A 26,095-nucleotide genomic window follows, 5' to 3' on the forward strand; every position below is an offset into this window, starting at 1 on the left:
CAGACATAACCTTGCGATGCTGGGATCTTGACGGAGCCGGTGAACGCTGGTAACCATTATACACATCGGGTAACTAAGGTCCCTTAGTTACCCGATGTGTATCATAGTTACCAGTGTACACCGGCTCCGTTAGGATCTCAGCAGCACCAGACATAACCTTGCGATGCTGGGATCTTGACGGAGCCGGTGAACGCTGGTAACCATTATACACACGGGTAACTAAGGTCCCTTAATTACCCGATGTGTATCATAGTTACCAGTGTACACCGGCTCCGTCACGATCCCAGCAGCGCCAGACATACCCTTGCGATGCTGGGATCGTGACGGAGCCGGTGAACGCTGGTAACCATTATACACATCGGGTAACTAAGGTCCCTTAGTTACCCGATGTGTATCATAGTTACCAGCTTACACCGGCTCCCGGTACACATGTGCAGGGAGCCGGCATTATACTCCTCTCCCCCCAGGACTACTCCTCCTATTATAGTCCTCCTATTATACTCCTCTCTGAGTATAATAGGAGAACTATTATAGCATGGGGGATGGAGCACGATGGGGTGCGCAGCATGGGGGATGTAGCACGATGGGGGGTGCGCAGCATGGGGGATGTAGCACGATGGGGAGTGCGCAGCATGGGGGATGGAGCACGATGGGGAGTGCGCAGCATGGAGGATGGAGGACGATGGGGAGTGCGCAGCATGGGGGATGGAGCACGATAGGGAGTGCGCAGCATGGGGGATGGAGCACGATGGGGGGTGCGCAGCATCGGGGATGGAGCACGATGGGGAATGCGCAGCATAGGGGATGGAGCACGATGGGGGGTGGGCAGCATGGGGGATGGAGCACGATGGGGGGTGCGCAGCATGGGGGATGGGGCACGATGGGGGGTGCGCAGCATGGGGGATGGAGCATGATGGGAGGTGCACACCTCCCCCCAACACACACACACACAACACACTACACACACACTGGGAACCACAAACACCGCCATACACAGACACCCACACACACAGACAACACCGCACACACACAACACCCAACACACAAACACCGCGGCATACATAAATATACGCACATACCGCACAACACACACATTGCACAAAACATACCTCCCCCCAAAACACACCACACCCACACAAACCGCGCAACACACACACACACAACGCTACAGACACACAGCGCTCCACAAACAATGCAACACACATACAACACCGCTCTCACCCCCCGCCACACCCAGACAACACCCAGAACATGTACAGTGCCCTACACAAACACTTGGTAACTACACACAACAACATCTATATATATATATATATAACAAAAATCATACATGAACTACACAATACGTAAATTCTAGAATACTCGATGCGTAGAATCGGGCCACCTTCTAGTAATTTTATAATTGTCAATTCTAGAACCTTGTGACACATGACCTGTATCAACCATAACTTTGCCCCCTTAGATGTAAGTTGCATCTAATCTGAAGTTACACCTCTGGGCTACAAAGTTCGGCATTGTGTTCTTAGTTATGAACTTTTATTTTGACAAATCCAAGGATGACTTTCCACCTTGAAGGTAAACCAACAAAAAGTCCCTTGCTTCTTAAGGCCCAGTCACACTAAACAACTTACCAGCGATCCCAACAACGATCCAACCTGATAGGGATCGCTGGTAAGTTGCTAGGAGGTTGCTGGTGAGATGTCACACTGCGACGCTCCAGCGATCCCACCAGCAACCTGACCTGGCAGGGATCGCTGGAGCGTGGCTACACGAGTTGCTGGTGAGCTCACCAGCAACCAGTGTCCCAGCCCCCAGCCAGCAGTGCCGCGTGGAAGATGCTGCGCTTGGTAACTAAGGTAAATATCGGGTAACCAACCCGATATTTACCTTGGTTACCAGCGCACGCAGCTACACGTGCAGAGAGCAGGGAGCAGCGCTCTATTTTTTTGTGCACCTGCTCCTATTGCCCCACCATACCCACCACCCTGTGACGTGATGCAGGGAGTCAATATATTGTCATGGCAGACTCTCTCTCGCTTTGTGGGACAACATCACTTACACTATATACTGCGACACTATGATATCGAGGTATATAATATAAGCAATCAAGGATCAAGTCTCATAGGATGGACTAAAAAATAATGTAACAACAAAAATAAATACATAAAATGTAAATCTCATCCAAACAAATTTGGCATTATCATGTATGTAAATGGTCAATATAACAATATATAATATTAATTAATTTGTACTAATGGTGGAGAAAGATTGAGCTAGATAGGCCTAAGTCTTTGTTCAACCTTTGTAACTATATGTAACTATGTAAATAAAATGCATAAAAGAAAAAACTATTTGAAATATTATAGCTGTCATTTTTGGTCACCGCACTTCCCTCCCCCAAAAAATGTCATAAGAAGCAATCAAAATTATATAAATAAAAACTAGAGCTTGACATGCAAAAAAGAGGGTCTCATATTGGTCCAAGAGTGGAAAATAAGTGGTTCTGAATTTTTTTATCCCCTAAAATATATACACAGTTAGGTCCAAAAATATTTGGACAGTTACACAAATTTTGGCATTTTAGCTGTTTACAAAACATATTCAAGATACAGATATATAACTAACATGGGCTTAAAGTGTAGACGCTTTTTAATCTGTAGCTGCTTCTTTTTCAAGGGACCAAAAGTAATTGGACAATTATTTCAAAAGCTCTTTAATGAGCTGTGTGGGCTATTCTCCCTATAATCCATCATCCATTAAGCAAGTACAAGGTCTGCAGCTGATTCCAGTTGTTGCATCTGCATTTTCAAGCTATTGCTGTGAACCCACAACATGCAGTCAAAGGAGCTCTTTACAGAAGTAAAACAGACCATCATTAGGCTGAAAAAAATCATTAGAGATGGGCGAACCCGCAGATATTTGGCGCCAGGCTTAACCCAAAGCTAAGTGTCTTCTAAACATGTGCAGCGCGCGCCTGAAGCCGACAAGCAATCACCCGGATAACAAGCCTGTGGGAATGGCAAGCACACACACGAGATCTCAAGGAGCTGACGGTGACATCGCCTATGTAATTCCATGGTATCACGCCCACAGGGGCATGATACCACGGAAAGCGTGCAAATGCCCACGGGGCGATGCGACGCCCAGGGGGCTAGACCCTCTGATCATTTACATAGGGAACATGTAAGTAATAAAACTTTTTTTATACATTCATATTACACAATATTGCAACACAGGGATGGGTAGGAAGGGGTTTCTAGGCCACACATCACCCTGCTTGTAGGTCAGAACGCATAAGGGACCTGAGAGGTTGCCTTTAAGGACTCAAAAAGACCTGGACATCCATGGAAGACAACAGTGGTGGATCATCGCAGAATACTTTGCATGGTGAAGAAAAACCACTTCACAACATCTACCCAAGTGAAAAACACTCTGCAGGAAGTAGGTGTTTCAGTAGCTAAATCAACCATAAAGAGAAGACTTCATGAGAGAAAACGCAGAAGGTTCACCACAAGGTGCAAACCATTGATCAGCCTTAACAAGACCATATTAGACTTTTCCAGAAAAACATCTAAACAACCCAGCCCAGTTCTGTAAAAGCATTCTTTGGACTGATTGAACTAAGATCAACCTGTACAGGAATGATGGAATGAAGAAAGTATGGAGAAGGATTAGAACGGCTCATAATCCAAAGCCCACTATATCTTCTGTAAAGCATGGTGGAGGCAGTTTGTGTGTGTGACTCGCCCACCCCAGGGCTATGGGACACCCGGTGCCGGGCCGGACTAGTCCGGTGGTAGTCAGTGGTGGCTGGGCCCGGCTCCGTGGCCCTGGTGGGTGTCAGTATAATATGTGGCTGATGACTTTAAGTTTGTGTTCGTGACGCCACCTGTGGTATGCGGCTATTAAGCCGCCGCTGCCGTGTAAGGCCTCCGGGGTGATGAAGTGGCAGCAATGGTGGTACTGCTCCCCACAGGTGGAGCGGTGCCCCGGGACACAGTTGGTGCTTGTGGAAGTCTATGGTGTTGTGTGACTAGCACGGTGCAGGGCCGACAAGCAATGAAAGAAACAGGCACAAACAGTAGTCTCTTTACCTTCTCCTCTTTTACTCGGCAGAAGTTTAGTCCAGGAGACCGTCACAGATGGTAAAGATGGTCCGGCCGGCCTGGAAGTGCCTGGGGTGATCTTTGGCCAGTTGAGTATGAGGCCTACTCCTTAATCTTTCTTTGCTGTTTTAGGACACTGCACTTTGGGTTAGCAATTGCCCTCTTGCTGCTGGGACTGGTGGTTCGTCCCTTTTTCTGTGGGGTAGACTGCGCAGGCCGTCTCTGGTGCTTCTCTGCTGGAGTCCACACCAGGCCCTTGGGATGCAGCTGTACCTTCAGATTGCTTCTGGGCCAGGGGCTTGCAGCTCCCCTGCCCTCCGGATTCAGCCACCAGGGATGGATTTTATGCCCTGGCAACTACAGACTCCGATGTCCGAGTCTCTGCTGTGCCTCTCTGCTCCCCTTGCTTCACTGGGCCAAGCTATCCCAGCTCTAGGCCCCAGTTTCACAAGGCAGCACTACTCTGCGTCTGCACTCTTTCACTCCTGTGTCCAGACTAACCACTACTTCCTCCCTTCAGCCAGACTTAAGGAATGCTCCCTGAAGTTCCAGGTTCAGAGCTCCCTCTGCTGGCCGGAGGGAGAACTGTGTTGGGTGTTAACTTACTGGCCAATAGATCTCCCAATTACCTCCAGGCTCAGCATTAACCCTTTGGGAGGGCAATGCTGTTGTGGCGACCAGGTCCTGGGGCGCCACACTCCCCCTTAGTTAAATTCAGTACTCCCGGACTGTAGAAACAAACATGACATGTTAGAACATTTCATCCCATTATGGGAGGCGCAAATACTTTAACGTTACAAACTTAAACATTACTATAAGAGTCCAGTGTGGCTCCCTGCCGGGTGTCCATTACACTGCTCCATGGGGGACCCGCCGCGATCAAACCCCCAACGTAGGCTCTGGGCGTGCGTCAGAGCATTGATGACCCCACTCTATGCACGCCGGACGGGTTTTTCTTCAGGGGTGTTGAGCACACTGGTGCTAACTATGAACAATTTAGGTGTTGGCCACCCATAGTCCAGTGGCCCAATTGTCCATTTTCGCAATCAAAGGAAAAGAAAAACATTTTGTACACAACCTTACAGACATTTTGCATAACTATGTACATTCTAATAAATACTCCTTCTTTTTCCCTTATACAGTTGACTCTCTATACCTTGGAGGGGGTTGTCCCCGAGTGCTGCGTTGGGACCTGCGTAGCTCTGGTGTTTGCCCCTGACTACGTGGTGCGTCTTCTACCTCAGCACTACAGGTGGGCCTAACCCCGATAGGTAAGCGTGATGGTTGCCTATGTGGTCTAAGAGTCGCCAAGGGTATGATAGGTTCACCACTGACAGGGGGTTGATCCTCCTGTTCCACTGCTGGCGTGTCATCTCGTGTTGGAGCGGACGGTTCTTTAGGTGGATCCGGAACCTTTTCTGTTTCTGGCTCGACCAACTGCGGAAACGTCAAAACTGGTACCACTATGGCATTGTTTATTCGGGTCCAAGTTTTGGGGAATTTTCCAAGGATGGTTTGAATCATCTCCCCTTCTTTCTCTTGACTTTGGGGACTTCCTTGTACTTCTTCCATTTCTCTTTGGATCCTGCACCGTTCAGGGCACGCTTTCAGGCGGTCTCGAGAAATTGCTTGATAGGTCTTGCCTTCATCCTTGCTTATGAGGCATACCTTACTATTGTCAAAGTTGGAGGGGATAATGGTGTAGGGCTCGTTTTCCCACTGATCATCCAATTTATGCGTCCTCCGCTTCTTCTTGAGGACTTGTTCTCCAGGTGCTAAGGGAGTTGCTGGGGCTGTTTGATTGTAATGCTGCTCTTGTCTCGTTCTTGCTTGAGACAGGCTCCTCTCTACGCACTCCTGGACCTTACGGTACCGCTGCTGCCGTTCTGTATCCCAATCCTCTATTTCTTGAACCGCCTCAGGCGACACAGTCCCCATCTCAAAGTCTACAGGCAACTTGCCAGGTCTGGCTCGCATCAGGTAAGCGGGGCTGCAGTTGGTCGAATTTACTGGGATATGGTTGTACAGGTCTACCAGATCTGGCAACTTCTCTGGCCATTGGTTCCTTTCTTCCAGCGGTAGGGTCTTCAGCATATCAATAACCACATGGTTCATTTTCTCGCACAGTCCATTGGTTTGGGGGTGGTACGGTGTGGTTCGGATTTTCTTACAGCCGTACATGTTACAGAACTCTTGGAACACTTCGGCCTCGAATGCAGGACCTTGATCAGTCAGTACCCTTTCCGGATAACCGTGAGGTCGACAAAAGGATGCCTGGAACGCTCTAGCTGCTGTTCTGGCTGTCTGGTCCTTCACAGGCACTACTACCAGGAAACGAGAGTAATGGTCCACAATGGTGAGGGCGTACACATAGCCTGACCGGCTTGGTATTAACTTCACGTGGTCCAGGGCCACCAACTCCAGGGGCTGCTTCGTGACAATTGGCTGTAGGGGAGACCTTTGGCTGGCATCATCCTTCCGCCTCAGGTTACACGGGCCACAGTCTCGGCACCACTTCTCGATCATCTTTCTCATGTGCACCCAATAGAACCGATCACGGAGTAGGGCCTCCAACTTCTTCCACCCGAAGTGTCCTGCGTTATCATGATACGCTGCTAGGACCATTGGAGCATCCCTCTGCGGAACCACTATCTGCCAGACAAGTTCATTTGTTCGCCAGTTGACATATCTCTTGCAGAGCTTGCCTTGGTAGGTGAACAGTCGTCCCCTCTCCTTCCACAGCTGCTGGGCTTCCTCTGGAGCGTCTGGGCCAAGATGGGTCTCAGCTTGCGCTAGCTTCTCTTTGACCAATCGCACGGCCGGGTCACCGTTCTGTGTCTCTTCCCAATTATGGTGGAGTAATGGGTTGGCCGAGACCTCGTGCTGGCTTGAGCGCTTCACTCCCACAACATGCTCACACTGGGAAACACCTTGGTGATGGAAAGCCGGTAACTCTATCTCTTCGAGTTCATCCAGGTCTTCTCCAGACTCGGGTAAGTGAGGCATTCTGGACAGCGCATCAGCATTGTTATTCTTCTTGCCAGCCCGATACTTGATGGTAAAGTCAAAGTTAGACAGCCGGGCCATCCATCGCTGTTCCATCGCACCTAACTTGGCTGTTGCCAGGTGTGTCAACGGATTGTTGTCCGTGAAGATGGTGAACTTGGCCGATGCCAGATAGTGCTTGAAGCGTTCAGTCACTGCCCAAACAATAGCGAGGAACTCCAGCTTGAAGGAACTGTAGTTTTCTGGATTCCTTTCTGTGGGCCGAAGCTTCCTACTGGCGTACGCTATCACCCTCTCTCTGCCTCCCTGTACCTGGGACAGAACTGCTCCCAGTCCCACGTTGCTGGCGTCTGTATACAGTACAAACGGTTGGCTGTAGTCAGGGTAGGCCAGAATTTCTTCTCCCGTGAGAGCCCCTTTCAGCCGGACAAAGGATGTTTCTAGTTGGCTGCTCCATTCAAATGGAGGGCTCTGCTTCTTAGCCTGCTTTGGCTGGCCCACCAGGAGATCTTGAAGGGGCGCTGCTATCTTGGTGAAACCATCAATGAACCTTCGGTAGTAGCCCACCAGTCCAAGGAACTGCCGCACCTCCTTCACTGTGGTGGGTCTTGGCCAGTCCTTGATTACAGTGACTTTCTCCGGATCAGGTGCCACACCTTCTGCGCTGACCACATGACCCAGGTACTGTACCTTTGGCTTCAAGAGGTGACATTTGGACGGCTTGATCTTCAGGCCATATTTCGACAAGGACTCAAACACTTCTGCTAAGTGCTTCAGGTGGTCCTCATAAGTCTTGGAGTAGACTATGACGTCATCCAGGTACAACAGCACGGTTTCAAAGTTGTGGTGGCCCAAGCAGCACTCCATCAACCTTTGGAATGTCCCTGGGGCGTTGCAGAGCCCGAATGGCATACAATTGAACTCACAGAGGCCCATTGGTGTCGTGAATGCAGTCTTCTCCTTGTCCGCCTCTGCCACGGGAACCTGCCAATACCCACTGGTGAGATCCAAGGTGGAGAAATAGTTAGCTGACTTTAAGGCTGTTAGTGACTCCTCTATTCTGGGCAGTGGATAAGCATCTTTATGTGTAATGCGGTTAATTTGCCTGTAATCTACACACATTCTCATTGTACCATCTTTTTTCTTTACGAGCACTAGTGGAGCTGCCCAGGGGCTACAACTATCTCTGATAACCCCAGCCTCCTTCATTTCTCGTAACATTTCCTTGGCACACTGATACTGTGCGGGGGGTACAGGGCGGTATCTCTCTTTAATGGGATGATGATCACCCGTGGGGATTTGATGTTTAACCCCTTTCACCTGCCCAAAATCTAGGGGGTGTTTGCTGAAGACCCGCTCGTACTCCTGTACCACCCGGTAAACCCCATGCTTTTGGTGCGAGGGGGTGGAGTCGGTGCCTACATGTAATTTTTGGCACCAGTCTTCCAGCTGCCCCTTGGAGCCATTGTCTTCCGCCTGGTCGGACGGGATCAAGGGTTCCACTGCTTTAATGGTATTGTTGCTGACAGTGTACAGTTTTGCTACAGTGGCGTACCGGGGCAATTTGGCCTCCTCCTCCCCACAATTCAAGACACGGACGGGCACTCTCCCCTTGCGGACGTCCGCTACCCCTCTGGCTATCAGGACTCCAGGCCTACTGTCTGAATACACCGGTTCTACCAAGGCATGGTAATCCTGACCCTTGAAGCCTATTGCTGCCCGACACCATATCAACATTTCACTTCTTGGGGGTATTGCAATGGGGAGGGGGTCACTTACCCTCACACTGCCAATTTCTCCTCCGGCCAGCTCTACCTGCTGCCTCCTCATCAGGGCTCTGATCTCCCTCTGTAGGGCACGCTGCTGCCCGGAGCTGGCAGTTTCAGACGCCTGCTGCAACAAAATGATCACTTCGGCAATACAATTTTCTATCACATTTGTACCAATGGTTAGCAGTGGGTCAGATTCTTTGCGATCAATATCTACAATTATCATCCCCTGACATGGCAATTCCACCCGCCCCACCTTAATGGTTACTTCTTTGTACCCAATTTGAGGTAAGGGCTGACCATTACTGGCCACAATTGTTAAATCATCATCTGGGCCATGGTCAATGTCTGAATCAGCCCAATATCTTTTGTACAGTTTGTGGGGGATGGTTGTTACCTGGGACCCCGTATCCAGGAGGGCATTCAAAGGGATCCCATCCAGCACAATGGGAAGGACCGGTCGTCCTCCCACATACTTGCTGCGGCTGGGGTTTGAGCCGGGCTTCCTTACACCTGGGGGTTGGCTCCTGGCCCCAGGCTCAGCCCATTTAAAGGACAGCGTCGTGCAATGTGGCCCGCCTGCCTGCAGCGGCGGCAGATCGGTTGTCCTGTTGAATCATACCGGTCTGTGTCTCTGCCTCGGGTCGGCAGAATCCTCCTCTGTCGCATCCATGGGACGTCATCTGGGCTGGAGGCCAACTCGATTTTTGCAGGCGAGGGGGTCATTTGTAGAGACTGCACGGTCTTGGCAAGGGCAGCCACAGTCTTGGTCAGCTCCTGGAACTGCTGTCTGAGCTCTGTAGTGGGATCCTTATCCAGGGACTGCGCCTCAGCCCCTGCAGTGGCTCGTGTTGCAGGCACCACCCCGGGGTACGTGATAGCAAGAGGCCGGAGGGGTACTGGGTCATTCGGTGTAGATTCTCTCAGTACCCTGATGGCCTGGTCCTTAAACTTTGCAAAGTCCAGAGCAGGGTTCTGCAGGACCAGGATACGCAGCTGGGTCCTGTGGGCATCTGACAGGAGCCCCTCTATGAACTGCTCAGTTAGGAGTTTGTCTTCTTCACGTACACTCTCTGGGTCCACCTGTTTAACTGCTTTCAGGGCCTCTTGCAGGTTTAAGGCATAGTCCCTTATGCTGTCTGTGGCCCGTTGCTTGCACCCAAAGAATCTCATCTTTATCTCTGCTGCGGTGCGGGTGTCAAAAGTACTCTTTAGCTTGGCCAGTATCTGGGCTGCTGTCCCTTTATCTGTATCAGGCCAGGACTTCGCTTCACGCTGGGCTGCGCTGGCTAGCTGTCCCATTACTATGCCCACCTTCTGGCTCTCAGTCAGCGGATACACCCGGAATAAGCTGTGCAGGCTTTCTCTGAAGTCACTCAAGGTATGGGACTCCCCGGAGTACTGCGGCAGCCATTCTGCTCCCGGTATGTACGGCATGGTGATCGGCATTACCGGCGCTACAGTGGGGGCTGGGGCGACGGCGACTGGGACTGCTTCGGCCGGTGCTGCGGTGCCTTGGGCGATGGCAGCCACCTGCTCTCCCTCTGAGTCGGACATCTTCCTCCCCCTTAGTGAACCTTACCAGGCTCCGTTCACTTTTCAAATTTTCTTCTGGGTCGCGCGGGGTTAACAGCGCTCTGCTCTGATGGCGCGCTCCCTTCGCGCTCTTTGTCAGGCACGCCCCCCTTCTTCCTGCGCTCGGCGCGGCTAATGGCGGCGGCAATTTACAACCAGTACACAGTCTTTGAAGCACAATTCCTGCAGGCGCACAGTACCCGGTGGGACCGGGCACGAAATCCTGTTCGTGACGCCAAAAGTTGACTCGCCCACCCCAGGGCTATGGGACACCCGGTGCCGGGCCGGACTAGTCCGGTGGTAGTCAGTGGTGGCTGGGCCCGGCTCCGTGGCCCTGGTGGGTGTCAGTATAATATGTGGCTGATGACTTTAAGTTTGTGTTCGTGACGCCACCTGTGGTATGCGGCTATTAAGCCGCCGCTGCCGTGTAAGGCCTCCGGGGTGATGAAGTGGCAGCAATGGTGGTACTGCTCCCCACAGGTGGAGCGGTGCCCCGGGACACAGTTGGTGCTTGTGGAAGTCTATGGTGTTGTGTGACTAGCACGGTGCAGGGCCGACAAGCAATGAAAGAAACAGGCACAAACAGTAGTCTCTTTACCTTCTCCTCTTTTACTCGGCAGAAGTTTAGTCCAGGAGACCGTCACAGATGGTAAAGATGGTCCGGCCGGCCTGGAAGTGCCTGGGGTGATCTTTGGCCAGTTGAGTATGAGGCCTACTCCTTAATCTTTCTTTGCTGTTTTAGGACACTGCACTTCGGGTTAGCAATTGCCCTCTTGCTGCTGGGACTGGTGGTTCGTCCCTTTTTCTGTGGGGTAGACTGCGCAGGCCCTCTCTGGTGCTTCTCTGCTGGAGTCCACACCAGGCCCTTGGGATGCAGCTGTACCTTCAGATTGCTTCTGGGCCAGGGGCTTGCAGCTCCCCTGCCCTCCGGATTCAGCCACCAGGGATGGATTTTATGCCCTGGCAACTACAGACTCCGATGTCCGAGTCTCTGCTGTGCCTCTCTGCTCCCCTTGCTTCACTGGGCCAAGCTATCCCAGCTCTAGGCCCCAGTTTCACAAGGCAGCACTACTCTGCGTCTGCACTCTTTCACTCCTGTCTCCAGACTAACTACTACTTCCTCCCTTCAGCCAGACTTAAGGAATGCTCCCTGAAGTTCCAGGTTCAGAGCTCCCTCTGCTGGCTGGAGGGAGAACTGTGTTGGGTGTTAACTTACTGGCCAATAGATCTCCCAATTACCTCCAGGCTCAGCATTAACCCTTTGGGAGGGCAATGCTGTTGTGGCGACCAGGTCCTGGGGCGCCACATGTGCAGTGTGCCTCAGGGTGGTAATCGAGGGCAAGGGATTGATTCCTGATACCGTGGCACACTTGATGAAATATACAGTCCTGGCTGGGTGTTGTGGACTTGTGTCATGTAGGCCGTTCACTCGCAGAGGCTGCATGCTGCCACTGAATTTGGCTGACCAGGACCAGATGATGACTCAGGAAACCACCAGTCCATTTTAAACAAGAGCTCTTTACTAAACAGCTCCTCAGCAACAACTTCACTCATGAGAAAGCGTTCAAATAAATTCCGGAATATTTCTTCATTATAAAGCCTTTTCAAACACATTTTCAGTTCCCACTGGATTGCCTGTATTCCTACTAGCCCTGTGATTCCCAGCACAATCCATTCGACAACAACAGTAGAGTTTTTGACAGTCACTTTCCTTTCTATGGCTCCACGTCTCTTCTCGTAGAGAAGGGGATATGGGAGTTTTACTACTATTGGCAGAGAAAAGAATAAGCTCTCCAGATGCTTGGAGGAGATTTTGCCAGAGTAAACCAACTACATTCACACATCAGTTGGGATTAACCTGTTTGATGGCCTAGCCCAGTGTTCCCCAACTCCAGTCCTCAAGGCCCACTAACAGTGCATGTTTTTATGATTTCCTTAGTATTGCACAGATGATAGTTTAATCACCTGCATAGATGGTAATGCCAACATCTGTGACCTGTGCAATACTTAGGAAATCTGGAAAACATGTACTGTTGGTGGATATTGAGGACTAGAGTTGGGGAACACTAGCCAACACTCAAGGTTAATGCTATCTCCATTCTAGTCTTCTTTCTCCTGCCACAAGTCACTCACTGCATACGGCTTCGACAGCCTGCAGACTATGTGGCCATTTTGTTACATACTGGGTGTCAACTAACTTTCTAGAAGGAATTGTCTCTTTCCCTATCAACTAACCCCTCCTATTGTGGACAAGTCCTAGCAATTAACTACTTACTACTCTACAGTCTGAGAGCCACATGTAAAACACTATACTGCATACCATATTATCAGTGCTACAAATTACATTACACATTACATGAAAACACTTTGCAATACATTGCAATACTTTCCAATCCACGACACAATATTTACAAAAGACGCAAGACATTATTCACATTACACTATGTAACACAACTGGAGTCTTCCAGGGGCAGGAACGTGGCAGCCACAGTCCACCACTCTTACACGCTTACAGAAGCAGCCGGATGAATTCTGCAGTGTACAGGGCGATACTTTCTGCTCAGATTCACCCAAATGCAGCACATTTTATTGATGGCACTTCACAGTACAGCGTTTGGTGACGTCCATGACTTCCAGACCAGGCAGTCATTGCCTGTAAAGGATTCTCTACAAAGTATTAAAAATGAACATTTTATTTATGGTAAAGTGAATATGTCCAATTCCTTTTGAGCCCCTGAAATGAGGAGGCTTTGTAGAAAAATGGTTGTAATTCCTAAACGTTTCACAGGATGTTTTTGTTCAACCCCTTTAATTAAACCTGAAACATCTCAGTTGTTTCATTTCAAATAAAAAGTATTGGCCTGCAGAGCTGAAATCAGAAAGATTCAGTCACTGTCCAAATATTTTTGGACCTAATTGTACATATATTTATCTGTTCACTATATTTGCAATTGTACTGACCTGGAGAATTATATTTCCAGGTTATTTTTACCACATAATGAATGCCATAAAAAAAAGAATGGAATAATTGCATTTTTCTCCCTCATTTCACCCCACTTGGAGTTTCCCATTTTTCAGTATATTATGTGGTAAAATGAATGGTGCCACTCAAAACCACAACGTTTCAGAAAAAAAAACCTCATATGGTTATATCAATAGAAAAGTTATAGTTATTGAAAAAAAAAGGAAAAGAGAAAAAAAAACAACTTAGAATTAAAAAAATTACCTGGTCCTAAAAGGGTTAAAAGCATGCCTCCTAAAATAGCTAGTCCTGCAGGCAGGGGCGGGCATATCATTGGTAGAACCTGTGTAGAACAGGGGCCCAAGAGGTTAGGGGCCCATTTCTACCTCCAAAACAGGCAGAATTGTACATTATGATGAAGTATTGGACTGCAAACGGCCATGTACTGTTCTTGCACACAGACCCTTTTTCTTTCTGTGTCAGCCAGCGCCTGCAGGGTTAATAATACTACAATATCGACAAGATTTACTGGTTTCTTTGGAGCCAACATTTCAGATGTATTAAACAAACAAGGAAAAAACACTGTTTTGCTGCAGGTTTTCACCGTTTCAAATGCAAAGGGTGAAACTTCAGCATATCAGCAATGGTATATACTACTGTGGATTCAGCTGCATGAGCCCCGCCGCCAAAATGTCCTATAGATATTCAGCCCTAATATTAAATCATAAGCCACAGGGTGTGAATATGAAAATGTATCACTGAGACATGACTGATACAAAACAGTGAGAACTAAAATGACTATTCATGTAATACACGCATGTGTCCACTAGGTGTCCTCATTGCTCCTCATTATGGAACCTGCATTCGTTTCATTAGTCACAAATGATATCCAGTTTGCCCATAGCAACAAGACCAGCTGACAGGTTCCCAGCCCAGCGATTGGTAGACGGCATGTAACACACACACATCAGGAGAGTGACTGCTGATACTGAAGGCACACATATAAAGCAGGCCCGGCTTTCGGGTAAACAACTTTGCAGGGGAAAACCTTTCAAAACAGCAGTATCATCCAGCCACATTATTTCTTCTAGATAGCAGAGCTGGTTAGTGGAGCATCAGGGTTCAGTGAATATATACTATATACATATTCATTGCTAAGGAGCCAATATACCCTGAACAAGAATATAAGTGCAACACTTGTTTTTGTTCCAATTTTTCCTGAGTCGAACTCAAAGATCTAATACTATTTATGTGCACAAAAGGCCTATTTCTCTCAAATATTGTTCACAAATTTGTCTAAATCTGTGTTTATGAGTACTTCATGTGTTAATGAGTAATCCATCCTCCTCACAGGTGTGGCATATTAAGATGCTGATTAGACATGATTATTGCACAGGTGTGCCTTAGGCCGGCCACAATAAAAGGCCTCTCTAAAATGTGCAGTTTTAGGCTATGTGCACACGTGTGCGTATTACATACAGTTACGCTGCGATCTGCAGCGCAGCGTAACTGCATGTGTACTGCGTCCCCTGCACAGTCTATGGAGATTGTGCAGAAGCCGTGCGCACGTGGCATATTAGAACGCAGCGATTCGGCTGCTGCCCGAATCGCTGCGTTCTAAGAAGTGACATGTCACTTCTTCCGTGCGGTTTGCATGCTGTCTATAGGGAGAGGCAGCATGCAGAGCGCACGTTCTCTGCCGGCACCATGCGCTTCAGAACGGAGCTTTTCAGCTGCGCTCTGAAGCGCACCTTTTAGGTGCGGTGCAGAGTGCACACGTGCGCACATAGCCTTACAGTATTGGGGTGGGGAGGGGGTCAGGAAACCAGTATATGGTGTGACCACCATTTGCTTTACACGCTGCAACACATCTCCTTTCATACAGTTGATCAGGTTGCTGATTGTGGCCTGTGGAGTGTCAGCCCTCTCCTCTTCAATGGCTGTGTGAAGTTGCTGAATATTGGCAGGAGCTCGATCATGCTGATCCGTTGCCTCCCAAACATGCTCAATGGGTGACATGTCCGGTGAGTATGCTGCCATGCAAGATCTGGGATGGTTTTAGCTTCCAGGAATTGTGTACAGATCCTGCAAAAATGGGGCCTTGCATTATCATGCTGCAACCTGAGGTGATGGTCATGGATGAATGGCACAACAATGGCCTCAGGATCTCATCACGGTATATCTGTGTATTCAAAATGACATCAATAAATTACACCTGTGTTAGCTGTTCGGGTGGCTTCCCATCCCCTCTGCTTAGCTGTCCGGGTGGCCTCTCATCCCCTCTGCTTAGCTGTCCGGGTGGCTCCCCATCCCCCCTGCTTAGTTGTTTGGGTGGCTTCCCATCCCCTCTGCTTAGTTGTTTGGGTGGCTTCTCAGCCCCTCTGCTTAGCTGTCCGGGTGGCTTCTCATCCCCTCTGCTTAGCTGTTCGGGTGGCTTCTCATCCCCTCTGCTTAGCTGTTCGGGTGGCTTCCCATCCACTCTGCTTAGTTGTTCGGGTGGCTTCCCATCCCCTCTGCTTAGCTGTCCGGATGGCTTCTCATCCCCTCTTCTTAGCTGTCCGGGAGGCTTCCCATCTTCTCTGCTTAGCTGTCCGGGAGGCTTCCCATCACCTCTGCTTAGCTGTCCGGGTGGCTTCCTATCCCCTCTGCTTAGCTGTCTGGGAGGCTTCCCTTTTAGGTGCGGTGCAGAGTGCACACGTGCGCACATAGCCTTACAGTATTGGGGTGGGGAGGGGGTCAGGAAACCAGTATATGGTGTGACCACCATTTGCTTTACACGCTGCAACACATCTCCTTTCATACAGTTGATCAGGTTGCTGATTGTGGCCTGTGGAGTGTCAGCCCTCTCCTCTTCAATGGCTGTGTGAAGTTGCTGAATATTGGCAGGAGCTCGATCATGCTGATCCGTTGCCTCCCAAACATGCTCAATGGGTGACATGTCCGGTGAGTATGCTGCCATGCAAGATCTGGGATGGTTTTAGCTTCCAGGAATTGTGTACAGATCCTGCAAAAATGGGGCCTTGCATTATCATGCTGCAACCTGAGGTGATGGTCATGGATGAATGGCACAACAATGGCCTCAGGATCTCATCACGGTATATCTGTGTATTCAAAATGACATCAATAAATTACACCTGTGTTAGCTGTTCGGGTGGCTTCCCATCCCCTCTGCTTAGCTGTCCGGGTGGCCTCTCATCCCCTCTGCTTAGCTGTCCGGGTGGCTCCCCATCCCCCCTGCTTAGTTGTTTGGGTGGCTTCCCATCCCCTCTGCTTAGTTGTTTGGGTGGCTTCTCAGCCCCTCTGCTTAGCTGTCCGGGTGGCTTCTCATCCCCTCTGCTTAGCTGTTCGGGTGGCTTCTCATCCCCTCTGCTTAGCTGTTCGGGTGGCTTCCCATCCACTCTGCTTAGTTGTTCGGGTGGCTTCCCATCCCCTCTGCTTAGCTGTCCGGATGGCTTCTCATCCCCTCTTCTTAGCTGTCCGGGAGGCTTCCCATCTTCTCTGCTTAGCTGTCCGGGAGGCTTCCCATCACCTCTGCTTAGCTGTCCGGGTGGCTTCCTATCCCCTCTGCTTAGCTGTCTGGGAGGCTTCCCATCACCTCTGCTTAGCTGTCCGGGTGGCTTCCCATCCCCTCTGCTTAGCTGTCCGGGAGGCTTCCCATCACCTCTGCTTAGCTGTCCGGGTGGCTTCCTATCCCCTCTGCTTAGCTGTCTGGAAGGCTTCCCATCACCTCTGCTTAGCTGTCCGGGTGGCTTCCCATCCCCTCTGCTTAGCTGTCCGGGAGGTTTCCCATCACCTCTGCTTAGCTGTCCGGGTGGCTTCCCATCCCCTCTGCTTAGCTGTCCCGGTGGCCTCTCAGCCCCTCTGCTTAGCTGTCCGGGTGGCTTCCTATCCCCTCTGCTTAGCTGTCTGGGTGGCTTCCTATCCCCTCTGCTTAGTTGTTCGGGTGGGCGGTCTCAGATGATCTTGGAGGTGAAGATGCTGGATGTGGAGATGCTGGGCTGGTGTGGTTACTCGTAGTCTGTGGTTGTGATGCCAGTTGGATAAACTGACAAATTCTCTGTAATGCCTTAGGAGATGGCCTACGGTAGAGAAATGAACATTCAATTCACGGGCAACAGCTCTGGTGGACATTCCTGCAGTCAGCATGCCAATTTCACGGTCCCTCAAAGCTTGCGATATCTGTGGCATTGTGCTGTGTGATAAAACTGCATATTTTAGAGTGGCCTTTTATTATAACTTGGTAAACGCTGGGAGTCCAACCTCTGGGAGTCATACCATTCATGAGAATGGGATTCTGTTGTAATGGAGCAATGGCCTGCATGATTGTCATAGGTCTTGTGGAATAATAGTCGAGCGCTGTACTTGGCTATCTCTCAGTCCAATAGACAGATGACAAAGCTCAGAATAATGAAGAGGAGAATTCGTGACCCCTTACTGTGTTACCAGATTTTCAAGGACTCATGGACGTTTTGTTAGATTTTTAGTAATAGACTTCTGTCATCAAAGTCAAGGTGACTAGCCATCTTGGAACTGAGGGATGTAGCTATAGGAGGTGTTTAAATCGCAGTGTAACCACCCTTCCATTACAATTACATTTCCCAAGGGAAAATCAGTGGCTTCCATCCAAGGGAGATCAAAGTCTTGGTTACTGGTAAAAGCATTTAGAACAATTCTTGGTTGTATTTCATCATGGCTGGTTGGCGAATGTATATAACAAAAACATAAATTAAGGAATTATACTACGAGAGCATATCTTCTGAATAAGGGCTGTGATCTCTATCTATAAATATGTTCTGACAACACTAAAAGCTAAAGGAGGAAAACGAAGCTTGTTTGATGCATAGTCCACCTGCCTACCTTTTCTATGCACCGGTGGCTGCCATAAAGTTTAGTCTTATACCAGGAAACATATTATTTTATACCCTTTCATTAAACAAGCTCCTTGTATTGTGTTCCTTGCGAAACTTATTGAACTGGAAGCTAAATCATCGTATAATGAGCTACATTTCATAAAAACAGGTTCTGTAACTACTGTGGCCATTACCTTAACGGAGGACGTGTTATTGCTCAATACCTGGAAATCAGCTTATTTCATGTGAGTCTCCAATTAGAAACGACTTTAAGGATTATGGAATATCATTGTTCTAGAATCCCTACCATTATAAGTAGGAGCAATTCTGACAATGGAGGGCAGCGTGGAGGTTGAAATTTCATTGTATTATTATTATTATTATTTATTATTATAGGACCATTTATTCCATGGCGCTTTACAAGTGAAAGAGGGTATACATACAACAATCATTAACAGTACAAAACAGACTGGTATAGGAGGAGAGAGGACCCTGCCCGCGAGGGCTCACAGTCTACAGGGAATGGGTGATGGTACAATAGGTGAGGACAGAGCTGGTTGCGCAGTGGTGTACTGGTATTTATTCTGACAGAGCTGGTTGCGCAGTGGTCTGGTGGACTGGTATTTATTCTGACAGAGCTGTCAGGTGAACACAGACACCATTTTAGCAGCATTTATACAGTAAATGTATTACACACACTTACACACTCTCCTTTTCGAAATTACTGTGCACCCTTACTTGATAAGAGCGATGGTTATCAACTGAATGGCCAACGCCAAACAAGGTCTTCATCTGTAGATGCTTGGGTATACCTGGCACTGTTCACCACCACTGTCCTGTACGTTCATTAATGTGTCTTTAAAAAATTCTAGCAGAGCAGTAGGGTCTAAATAATGCCAGGTTCAGAAAGCCGTATTTCAAGGGCCCGTAAAATGATCACATTGTCTATGAGGCTGTAAGTTTGGGTCAGTCCACGCATTGCAGTCTGTATGTAGATAGTGAAATACAACTGTCTGCACCCAAAATAAAGGGCTAAAATATAACGGTTGCTTTAGGAGAACTTGCAGCAGAATGTCTGAGTCCATATCTAGCTCCTCCCTCCTCCTCCATAGAATTTAATGAGCACCAACTGCCATCTCCTATCTCAGCAATGGTAAAATCTGTATTCACTAAGGAGAAATATTACCCTTGAATTGGGTAGCCTAAAGGGCTAAAGTACAACAGTCACTTGAGGAAAACTTGCAGCAGAATGTGTGTGTCTGTATCTATAGCTAGATCCTCCCTCCTCCTCCTCCATAGAATTTAATGAGCACCAACTGCCATGTCCTATCTCGGTAATGGTAAAATCTGTATTCACTAAGGACACATATTACCCGTGAATTGGGTGGCCTAAAGGGCTAAAGTGTAACAGTCACTTTAGGAAAACCTGCAGCAAAATATCTGTGTCCGTATTTAGCTAGCTCCTCCCTCCTGTTCCATAGAATTTAATGAGCACCAACTTCCATCTCCTTTGTCCGTAATGGTAAAATCTGTATACTCTAAGGACAATTATTAACCGTGAATTGGATAGGCTAAAATGTAACAGTCACATTAGGAGAACTTGCAGCAGAATGTTTGTGTCCATATCTAGCTCCTCCCTCATCTTCCATAGAATTTAATGAACACCATGATAAAACCAGTATTCACTAAGGATAGATTTTACCCATTAATTGAGAAGTTTTAAAATTAACGATTAGTCCAGGAGGAGAAAGAAGCAGATTTCCCTAATAAGATATATTAGAAAGGTTCTTATTTTCACTTGTACTATTGATTGATGAAGAACAAAAAATTAAAATGATGGTTACTCTTTAAGTAATTATAAATATGATGCTCACAAAAAAAAATGGCAAAATGTAATATTTTTTATGTGTTTGTTTTAGCGCAGCCACTATCCATATCAATATTTACATATATACAATTATATATGACAGTATTCAAGCCAGATGGGTGTGGAAATAGATGTGGGCTGTGGTTTGGATCTTCCCAAACCCTCATATTAAGGCTAAACATAAATATGCCACGTTATTTAGTGCATTATGAAACTAATTACATGTAACGTGTGATTTGTTTGCTCTACTTTGTGATTAGTTAGCTAATTTGGCATGGGTTTAGGTAGGGTTACTTTTGAGACATGTTTATGAAATATAATATTAAAGTCACTAAAAGTTGCTCTGTACAACACAAGTAAGTTGATGCAAAATGTAATCCATAAGGCTAGTTTCACAAATCCGGCTTTTCACCGGTTTGACAGATGCGACGCACGCCAGTACGGTATGATACAGTACAGTGGCAGCGCCGCAACTTACGGGTCACATGCTCCGTTCACATGACAGCATGTGACCGGCGCTTGTTGCGCTGCCAGTGTACTGTATACACTGTACTGGCGTGAGCCACATCCGCCAAACCGGCGAAAAGCCGGATGTGTGAAACCGGCCTAAAAGTAAACCTAAAGCACCACACTGTCTTTAGGGTTCATCTACGAATGCAATACTCATGGCCACAGTGCCACACACTGTACAGTGGCCTTTCCAGGGTACTACAGTTCAGTGAAGTGAATGACAGCTGAGCAGTACTACTCGAAAATGACCACTACAGAGTGATCAGAGCTGTTGTGTTCCAGCTCAATACACTGGATACTTCTGACAGCTTTGGGACCTACTTATAGCTGATTGGCGGAAGTGCCAGGAGCTGGATCCCTATGAAATCCATTGATACTGATCACTTAGCGAAACAATAAATCCCCAACACAGTAGTCCTGGACAACCCGTTTAAGATAAAATACATCAAATGTAACAAATATTTATACACGAGGACACATCAATCAATTTGTAAAATAGGTTGATTTGCATTAAAAAAGCAAGTCAACCACATATTTTACCATATTGGTGCCCAATATGCGCATTTCTACCCAAAATTACACTGTAGTTTGAAAGACATGAAAGAGGAACATATCTGTGGATATAAAAGTCTACACACCCCTGTTAAAATGCTAGGATTTGTCATGTAAAAAAAAATCCTACCAATCATTTTACTACTTTTTCCACTTTTACTATCACCCATAATCTATACAAATATATTGAGAAACAAACTGAAATCATTTTGAGGCCAGAGTCACACTTGCGAGTGCCTCGCGTGTAACTCGCGCGAGTCTCTCATTGCATCACCCGGCACGGCCGCACACTCTCCTGACAGGGGCGGGTCAGTTGCATGTATCTCTATGCAGCTGAGACGCTCCTGTCTGGAGAGTGTGTGGCCGTGCCGGGTGATGCAATGAGAGACTCGCTCGAGTTACACGCGAGGCACTCGCAAGTGTGACTCTGGCCTGAGAGGAAGATTAAAAGTAACAAAACTAAAATCTGGCTGCATAAGTGTAAATACTCTCTTATAAATGGAGATAGATATGGGGTTTTCAGAATTATCCAATCACATTTAAACTCATGTTAAATAGTAGTCCATGAGACAGCTGTGGTAATTTAAAGTGATTCTGATTAACTACATACAAGTTTAGCTGTTCTAGTAGGATTTTCTTCACATTTTCTTAGTTACATTTTACAGCAAAAGCCATGGTCTGTAAACAGCTTACAACACAGCAAAGGGATTTCTTTATTAAATGTTATCAGTCAGAAAAAGGGTATAAAAATATCCAAGGCATTAGATATACCATGGAAAACTGTGAAGAGAATCATCAAGAAATTTCCTTAATTTGATGCAATAGTGATATTACCGAGAACCTGGATATCCCTCAAAAATGTATGGAAAAACAAGAAGAAAAGTGGTCAGGGAGACTTTCCAATAGGCCTAAAGCAACATAAAAGGAACTTCAGGAATTTCTGTCAAGTACTAGTTGTGTACTAGATGTATAAACGATCTCCCTTATTCTTCATATGTCTGGTGGTCACAGAAACGCAGCCTGGGGCTGAAAAATGCATCCAAAGAATGCATGCGTTTTTGAATCCTCTTTCACCACTTCATTAACCCCCAAAACACCCCTGCAGGTCCAAAGTAATCCACACTATATCCCACGATTCCAGCTTTACTACAGCTCAATCACAGCATGCGATCATGGTGCATGACCACACGCTGTAAATTCAGGCAGGGGACTGGGCCTCAGCGATCAGCAGTGAAGTCACTCAAGTTAGCCGTGGCCACATCTGGAATTTCCCACAGTCCTCCACCTGTGACCAAAGGTAACAACCTCAAGTGACTTTAGTGACCTTACCTGAGTTCACTGAGGTCCCCTGAGGTCTGGTTACCTGCAGTCACAGGTGGAGGGGCGTGGGAACTTCCAGCTGTGGCCGTGGCTAACCTGAGTGATGTCACTGCTGATTGCGCAGCTCACTCAATCTCTGCCTGAACCTCACAGCAAGTGGTTATGTTCTATGGCCACTCGGTCTAAATTCAGATGTTGCAAAGCTGGAATCGTTGTGAGACCTCATGTGGATCACAACAGTACTGCAGGGATGTTTGGGGGTTAATAAACTGGTGAGAGAGGGTGTTTTTTGGATTTTATTTCAAATAAAGAATTTTTGGGGTGTTTATTTCTTTTCACATACAGATTAGTAATGAGGGTTTCATAGAAACCTCCCATTATTAATCTAGGGCTTAGTGGCAGCTGTATGCTGACATTAATCACTTATTACCCCGATTGCCACTGAACCAGATCAATTGGGATGAGCCCAGTAAAGTGCCAGGACTGTTGTACCTAATGGATGCAACAATCCTGGGCCTCCACAGTACATTCCCCCTACACAGTATGACGTCCCTCAGAAGTACATTCCCCCAAACACAGTATGATACCCCCTTCCCCACAGTACATTCTCCTACATAGCATGGTGTCCCATATTACATTCTCCCACATAAAGTATAATGCCCCTACGTCCTCACATAGTATGATGTCTCCACAGACCCTCACACATTATGATGCCCCCCAGTACATTCCCCCATGCAAAGAATAATGCTCTCACATGAAGAATGATGTTCACAGTGCCCTCAACACCCATACACAGTATGATAGTCTTCACAACCACCTTACACAGAATGATGCCTACCATAGACCTCCAGACACAACAGCAAATTACCTCTCACACATACAGCATGATACCTCACACAGTATGGTGGCCCCTACAGTCCTTCCCACACAGTACTATGCCTCCCACATTAATTCACCCACACATGCTATGATGCCCACACACAAATAACACGCCTGCTTGTCACATTCCTGCTTGTTGTTCCTCTGTTACTGAACTCGTCTCTGCTGCCAGTCTAGTATCACGGGTGTGTCACAGGTGACAGACAGTCCTGGGGTGTCCAGCTATAGAAGATCACATTGTTTGGCTGCACAAACTGCTCCCTGACCTTCTACTATTTTGGTTTGCTAATCATCCCTTTCCTTTTAGGACCCTGAGGAGTTCCTCAGCCTTTCAGCTGCTTTTCATCAGAATTTCCCTTGGTGTCTTTATATACCTTCACTTCCTATTACTCGGAGCTGGTGATAGCTCTCATACCCTTAACAAGTCTTCAGTACAACCAGTTGGCTTGCATACAACTGGAAAATCTTTGTGGTTGTTGCAGTTCCTCTCCAAGTCATCTAGAGATAAGTTGTTTGTTATCCATGTGTCTTCTTTAGTGCTTAGTGGGGTTGACTAAGCACTCATCCCATCTGCTCCCTATCTAGGTCCTACTTCAAGGTCAGGTATCCAGCTCGGTGCAAAGATGTGAAACCTATCTAGGGTGGTGAGGGAAGCGAAGGCCCAGCTTTAGGCTTGGTCAAGGGTCACTATCTCCTACTTTCCTAGACACAGGGTTTCCTTTCCCTTTCGCCATTTGCATGATACTTCCCCGTACCTAGCATGACATCTAGCGTCACAAGTGTGTCATGCTCTGATGTGATCTCAGGCAGATCTTGGATCAGAAGGTCACAGCATATTGTTGATTGCAGATCCGCTATAGTGTCCGCTCGTCATGTACCCCGAGTTGTAGCATATTTAATTCCATCCAGTACTGAAGGGGTTAAGATTCATTTCTATTCTGCAATGACCTAACATTTAGTTATAACCTCAGCTGAAGCCACTCCCTTCTGCTATAAGTATCCATTCCTCTCTCTTCCCTATGCCAGCTATAGCTCATATCTATGCTGTCAACTTTGAAGGAGCCAGTCTCTAGAGAAGCTGAGGTGTCGCTTCAGTTGTAGCTGAGAAGTTCCTGCTGGAGAAGTTGTGTAAAGTTATTTGTGGTTTGCTTTACCTTCCTCATTTTGTCTTATTGCAGTGGCAGGCTAGCATCCCACTTTTATTATTATTATTACTATTATTTATTATTATAGCGCCATCAATTCCATGGCGCTTTACATGTGAAAGGGGTGTACATAATAGGGACAAGTACAATAATCATAAACAATGCAAGACACAAACAGGTACAGGAGGAGAGAGGTCCCTGCCCGCGAGGGCTCACAGTCTACAAGGGATAGGAGAGGATACAGTAGGTGAGGGTAGAGCTGGTAGTGCGGCGCTGTATCAGACTGAGGGTTATGGCAGGTTGTACGCTTGCCTTCACTAGTCAGGGTGAGTTCAGAACCAGCAAGGACTTAGGCAAATTACAGCACCCGGAGGGGAAGGACCCGTTTAGGGATGTTAGGGAGTGCAGGCATCAGCCTCAAGTGAATGTTAAGAGGTGACCCGCTCCCCTCTCCCTAGCGCCAAAGCCTTTTGTTGTATTGCTACCTTGGTGTTCCCTGTATGTTGTGCCGCTCGGCAGGAGTACTATTGCACCTGGTATAACACCTGCAGTCACATCGTAATATATAGGTACACCCTAAAGGACCTACCAAGACATTTAGGTCATGAGAAATTCTTAGGTCACGTGACTTGACTGTCCTCACAGGACCTTAAGGAATCACCTAGACAGAATGGTAAATTAAAGATCTGTTGACAGGTTGCGCAAACATTTTATTCAACTGTATCCGATATCTACGGACTCAGATGGAATTGAAGTCAGAACATACTCTTAACCTTGAGGAACAGCTCTCCAAATTTGTGACTATCCCTCGGTATCTGGAATGGTTGGTAATAGAGAGGAGAGGAATGGATGAGCAAAAATTCAAATTCACTTGTTCGCATGGATTTTTTCCTTGACATTCATTTTGCGGAGAAAATATTCTCGATGAATTTAAAATACCCTATTATGCTCTGTGGTCTCTCTGGACCCCAAAGGAAAATAAATGTAAAATGTAAAAATAAGAAAGATCCTTATATTCACCTCATCGCTCACCTCTCCAGCCTCTCTGCTCCTCACTTTTACCAATTTGGTCCTCATCGTATCTTCTGATCCTCACAGCTCATGCTGAAGTCCCTGAGCCACTCACTCTAAATTAGGACTGAGGCCTTGGAGAGTTCTGTGCAGGCATTCGAAAAGTTACAATGTCATGATGTCACGACGTGTTCCATGACATTATGCTCACATGCACAGAAAAAGTCTCATTCCAGTCATGACAATAAATTCATGTGCTCTGTATCCTTCTCCACCAGAGGTCGCACTGATTGCTGAAGCGATCAGATTGCTCTTCTGACTCTACCAGCTGCTGTCTACTCTTGCTGACATTTTATCATCAGTGGGAGGACTCAGTCACCAGCAATAAACAAACTCCTGCGCTGTCTTGCACGTAGAAGCTAGTAAAAAAAAGTTCTTAAAAAGAAACCACAACGGTTATTAGTGATGCACAAAGCGCTGGAAACAAAACGCTTGTCCTACATACACTGCTGAAAAAAAATAATAAAAGGAACACTTAAACAT

General features: G+C 47.4%; 1 protein-coding gene across 1 annotated transcript in view; it reads left to right on the forward strand.

The window, feature by feature from the left end:
* The window catches only part of CSPG4 (chondroitin sulfate proteoglycan 4), a 154,428-nt gene that overhangs the window by 103,215 nt on the left and 25,118 nt on the right, over nt 1-26,095 (forward strand). The gene's annotated exons all lie outside the window — the stretch shown is intronic.

This window comes from Anomaloglossus baeobatrachus, chromosome 4 (assembly GCF_048569485.1).
Source record: "Anomaloglossus baeobatrachus isolate aAnoBae1 chromosome 4, aAnoBae1.hap1, whole genome shotgun sequence".
In the NCBI taxonomy this organism is placed as follows: Eukaryota; Metazoa; Chordata; class Amphibia; order Anura; family Aromobatidae; genus Anomaloglossus; species Anomaloglossus baeobatrachus.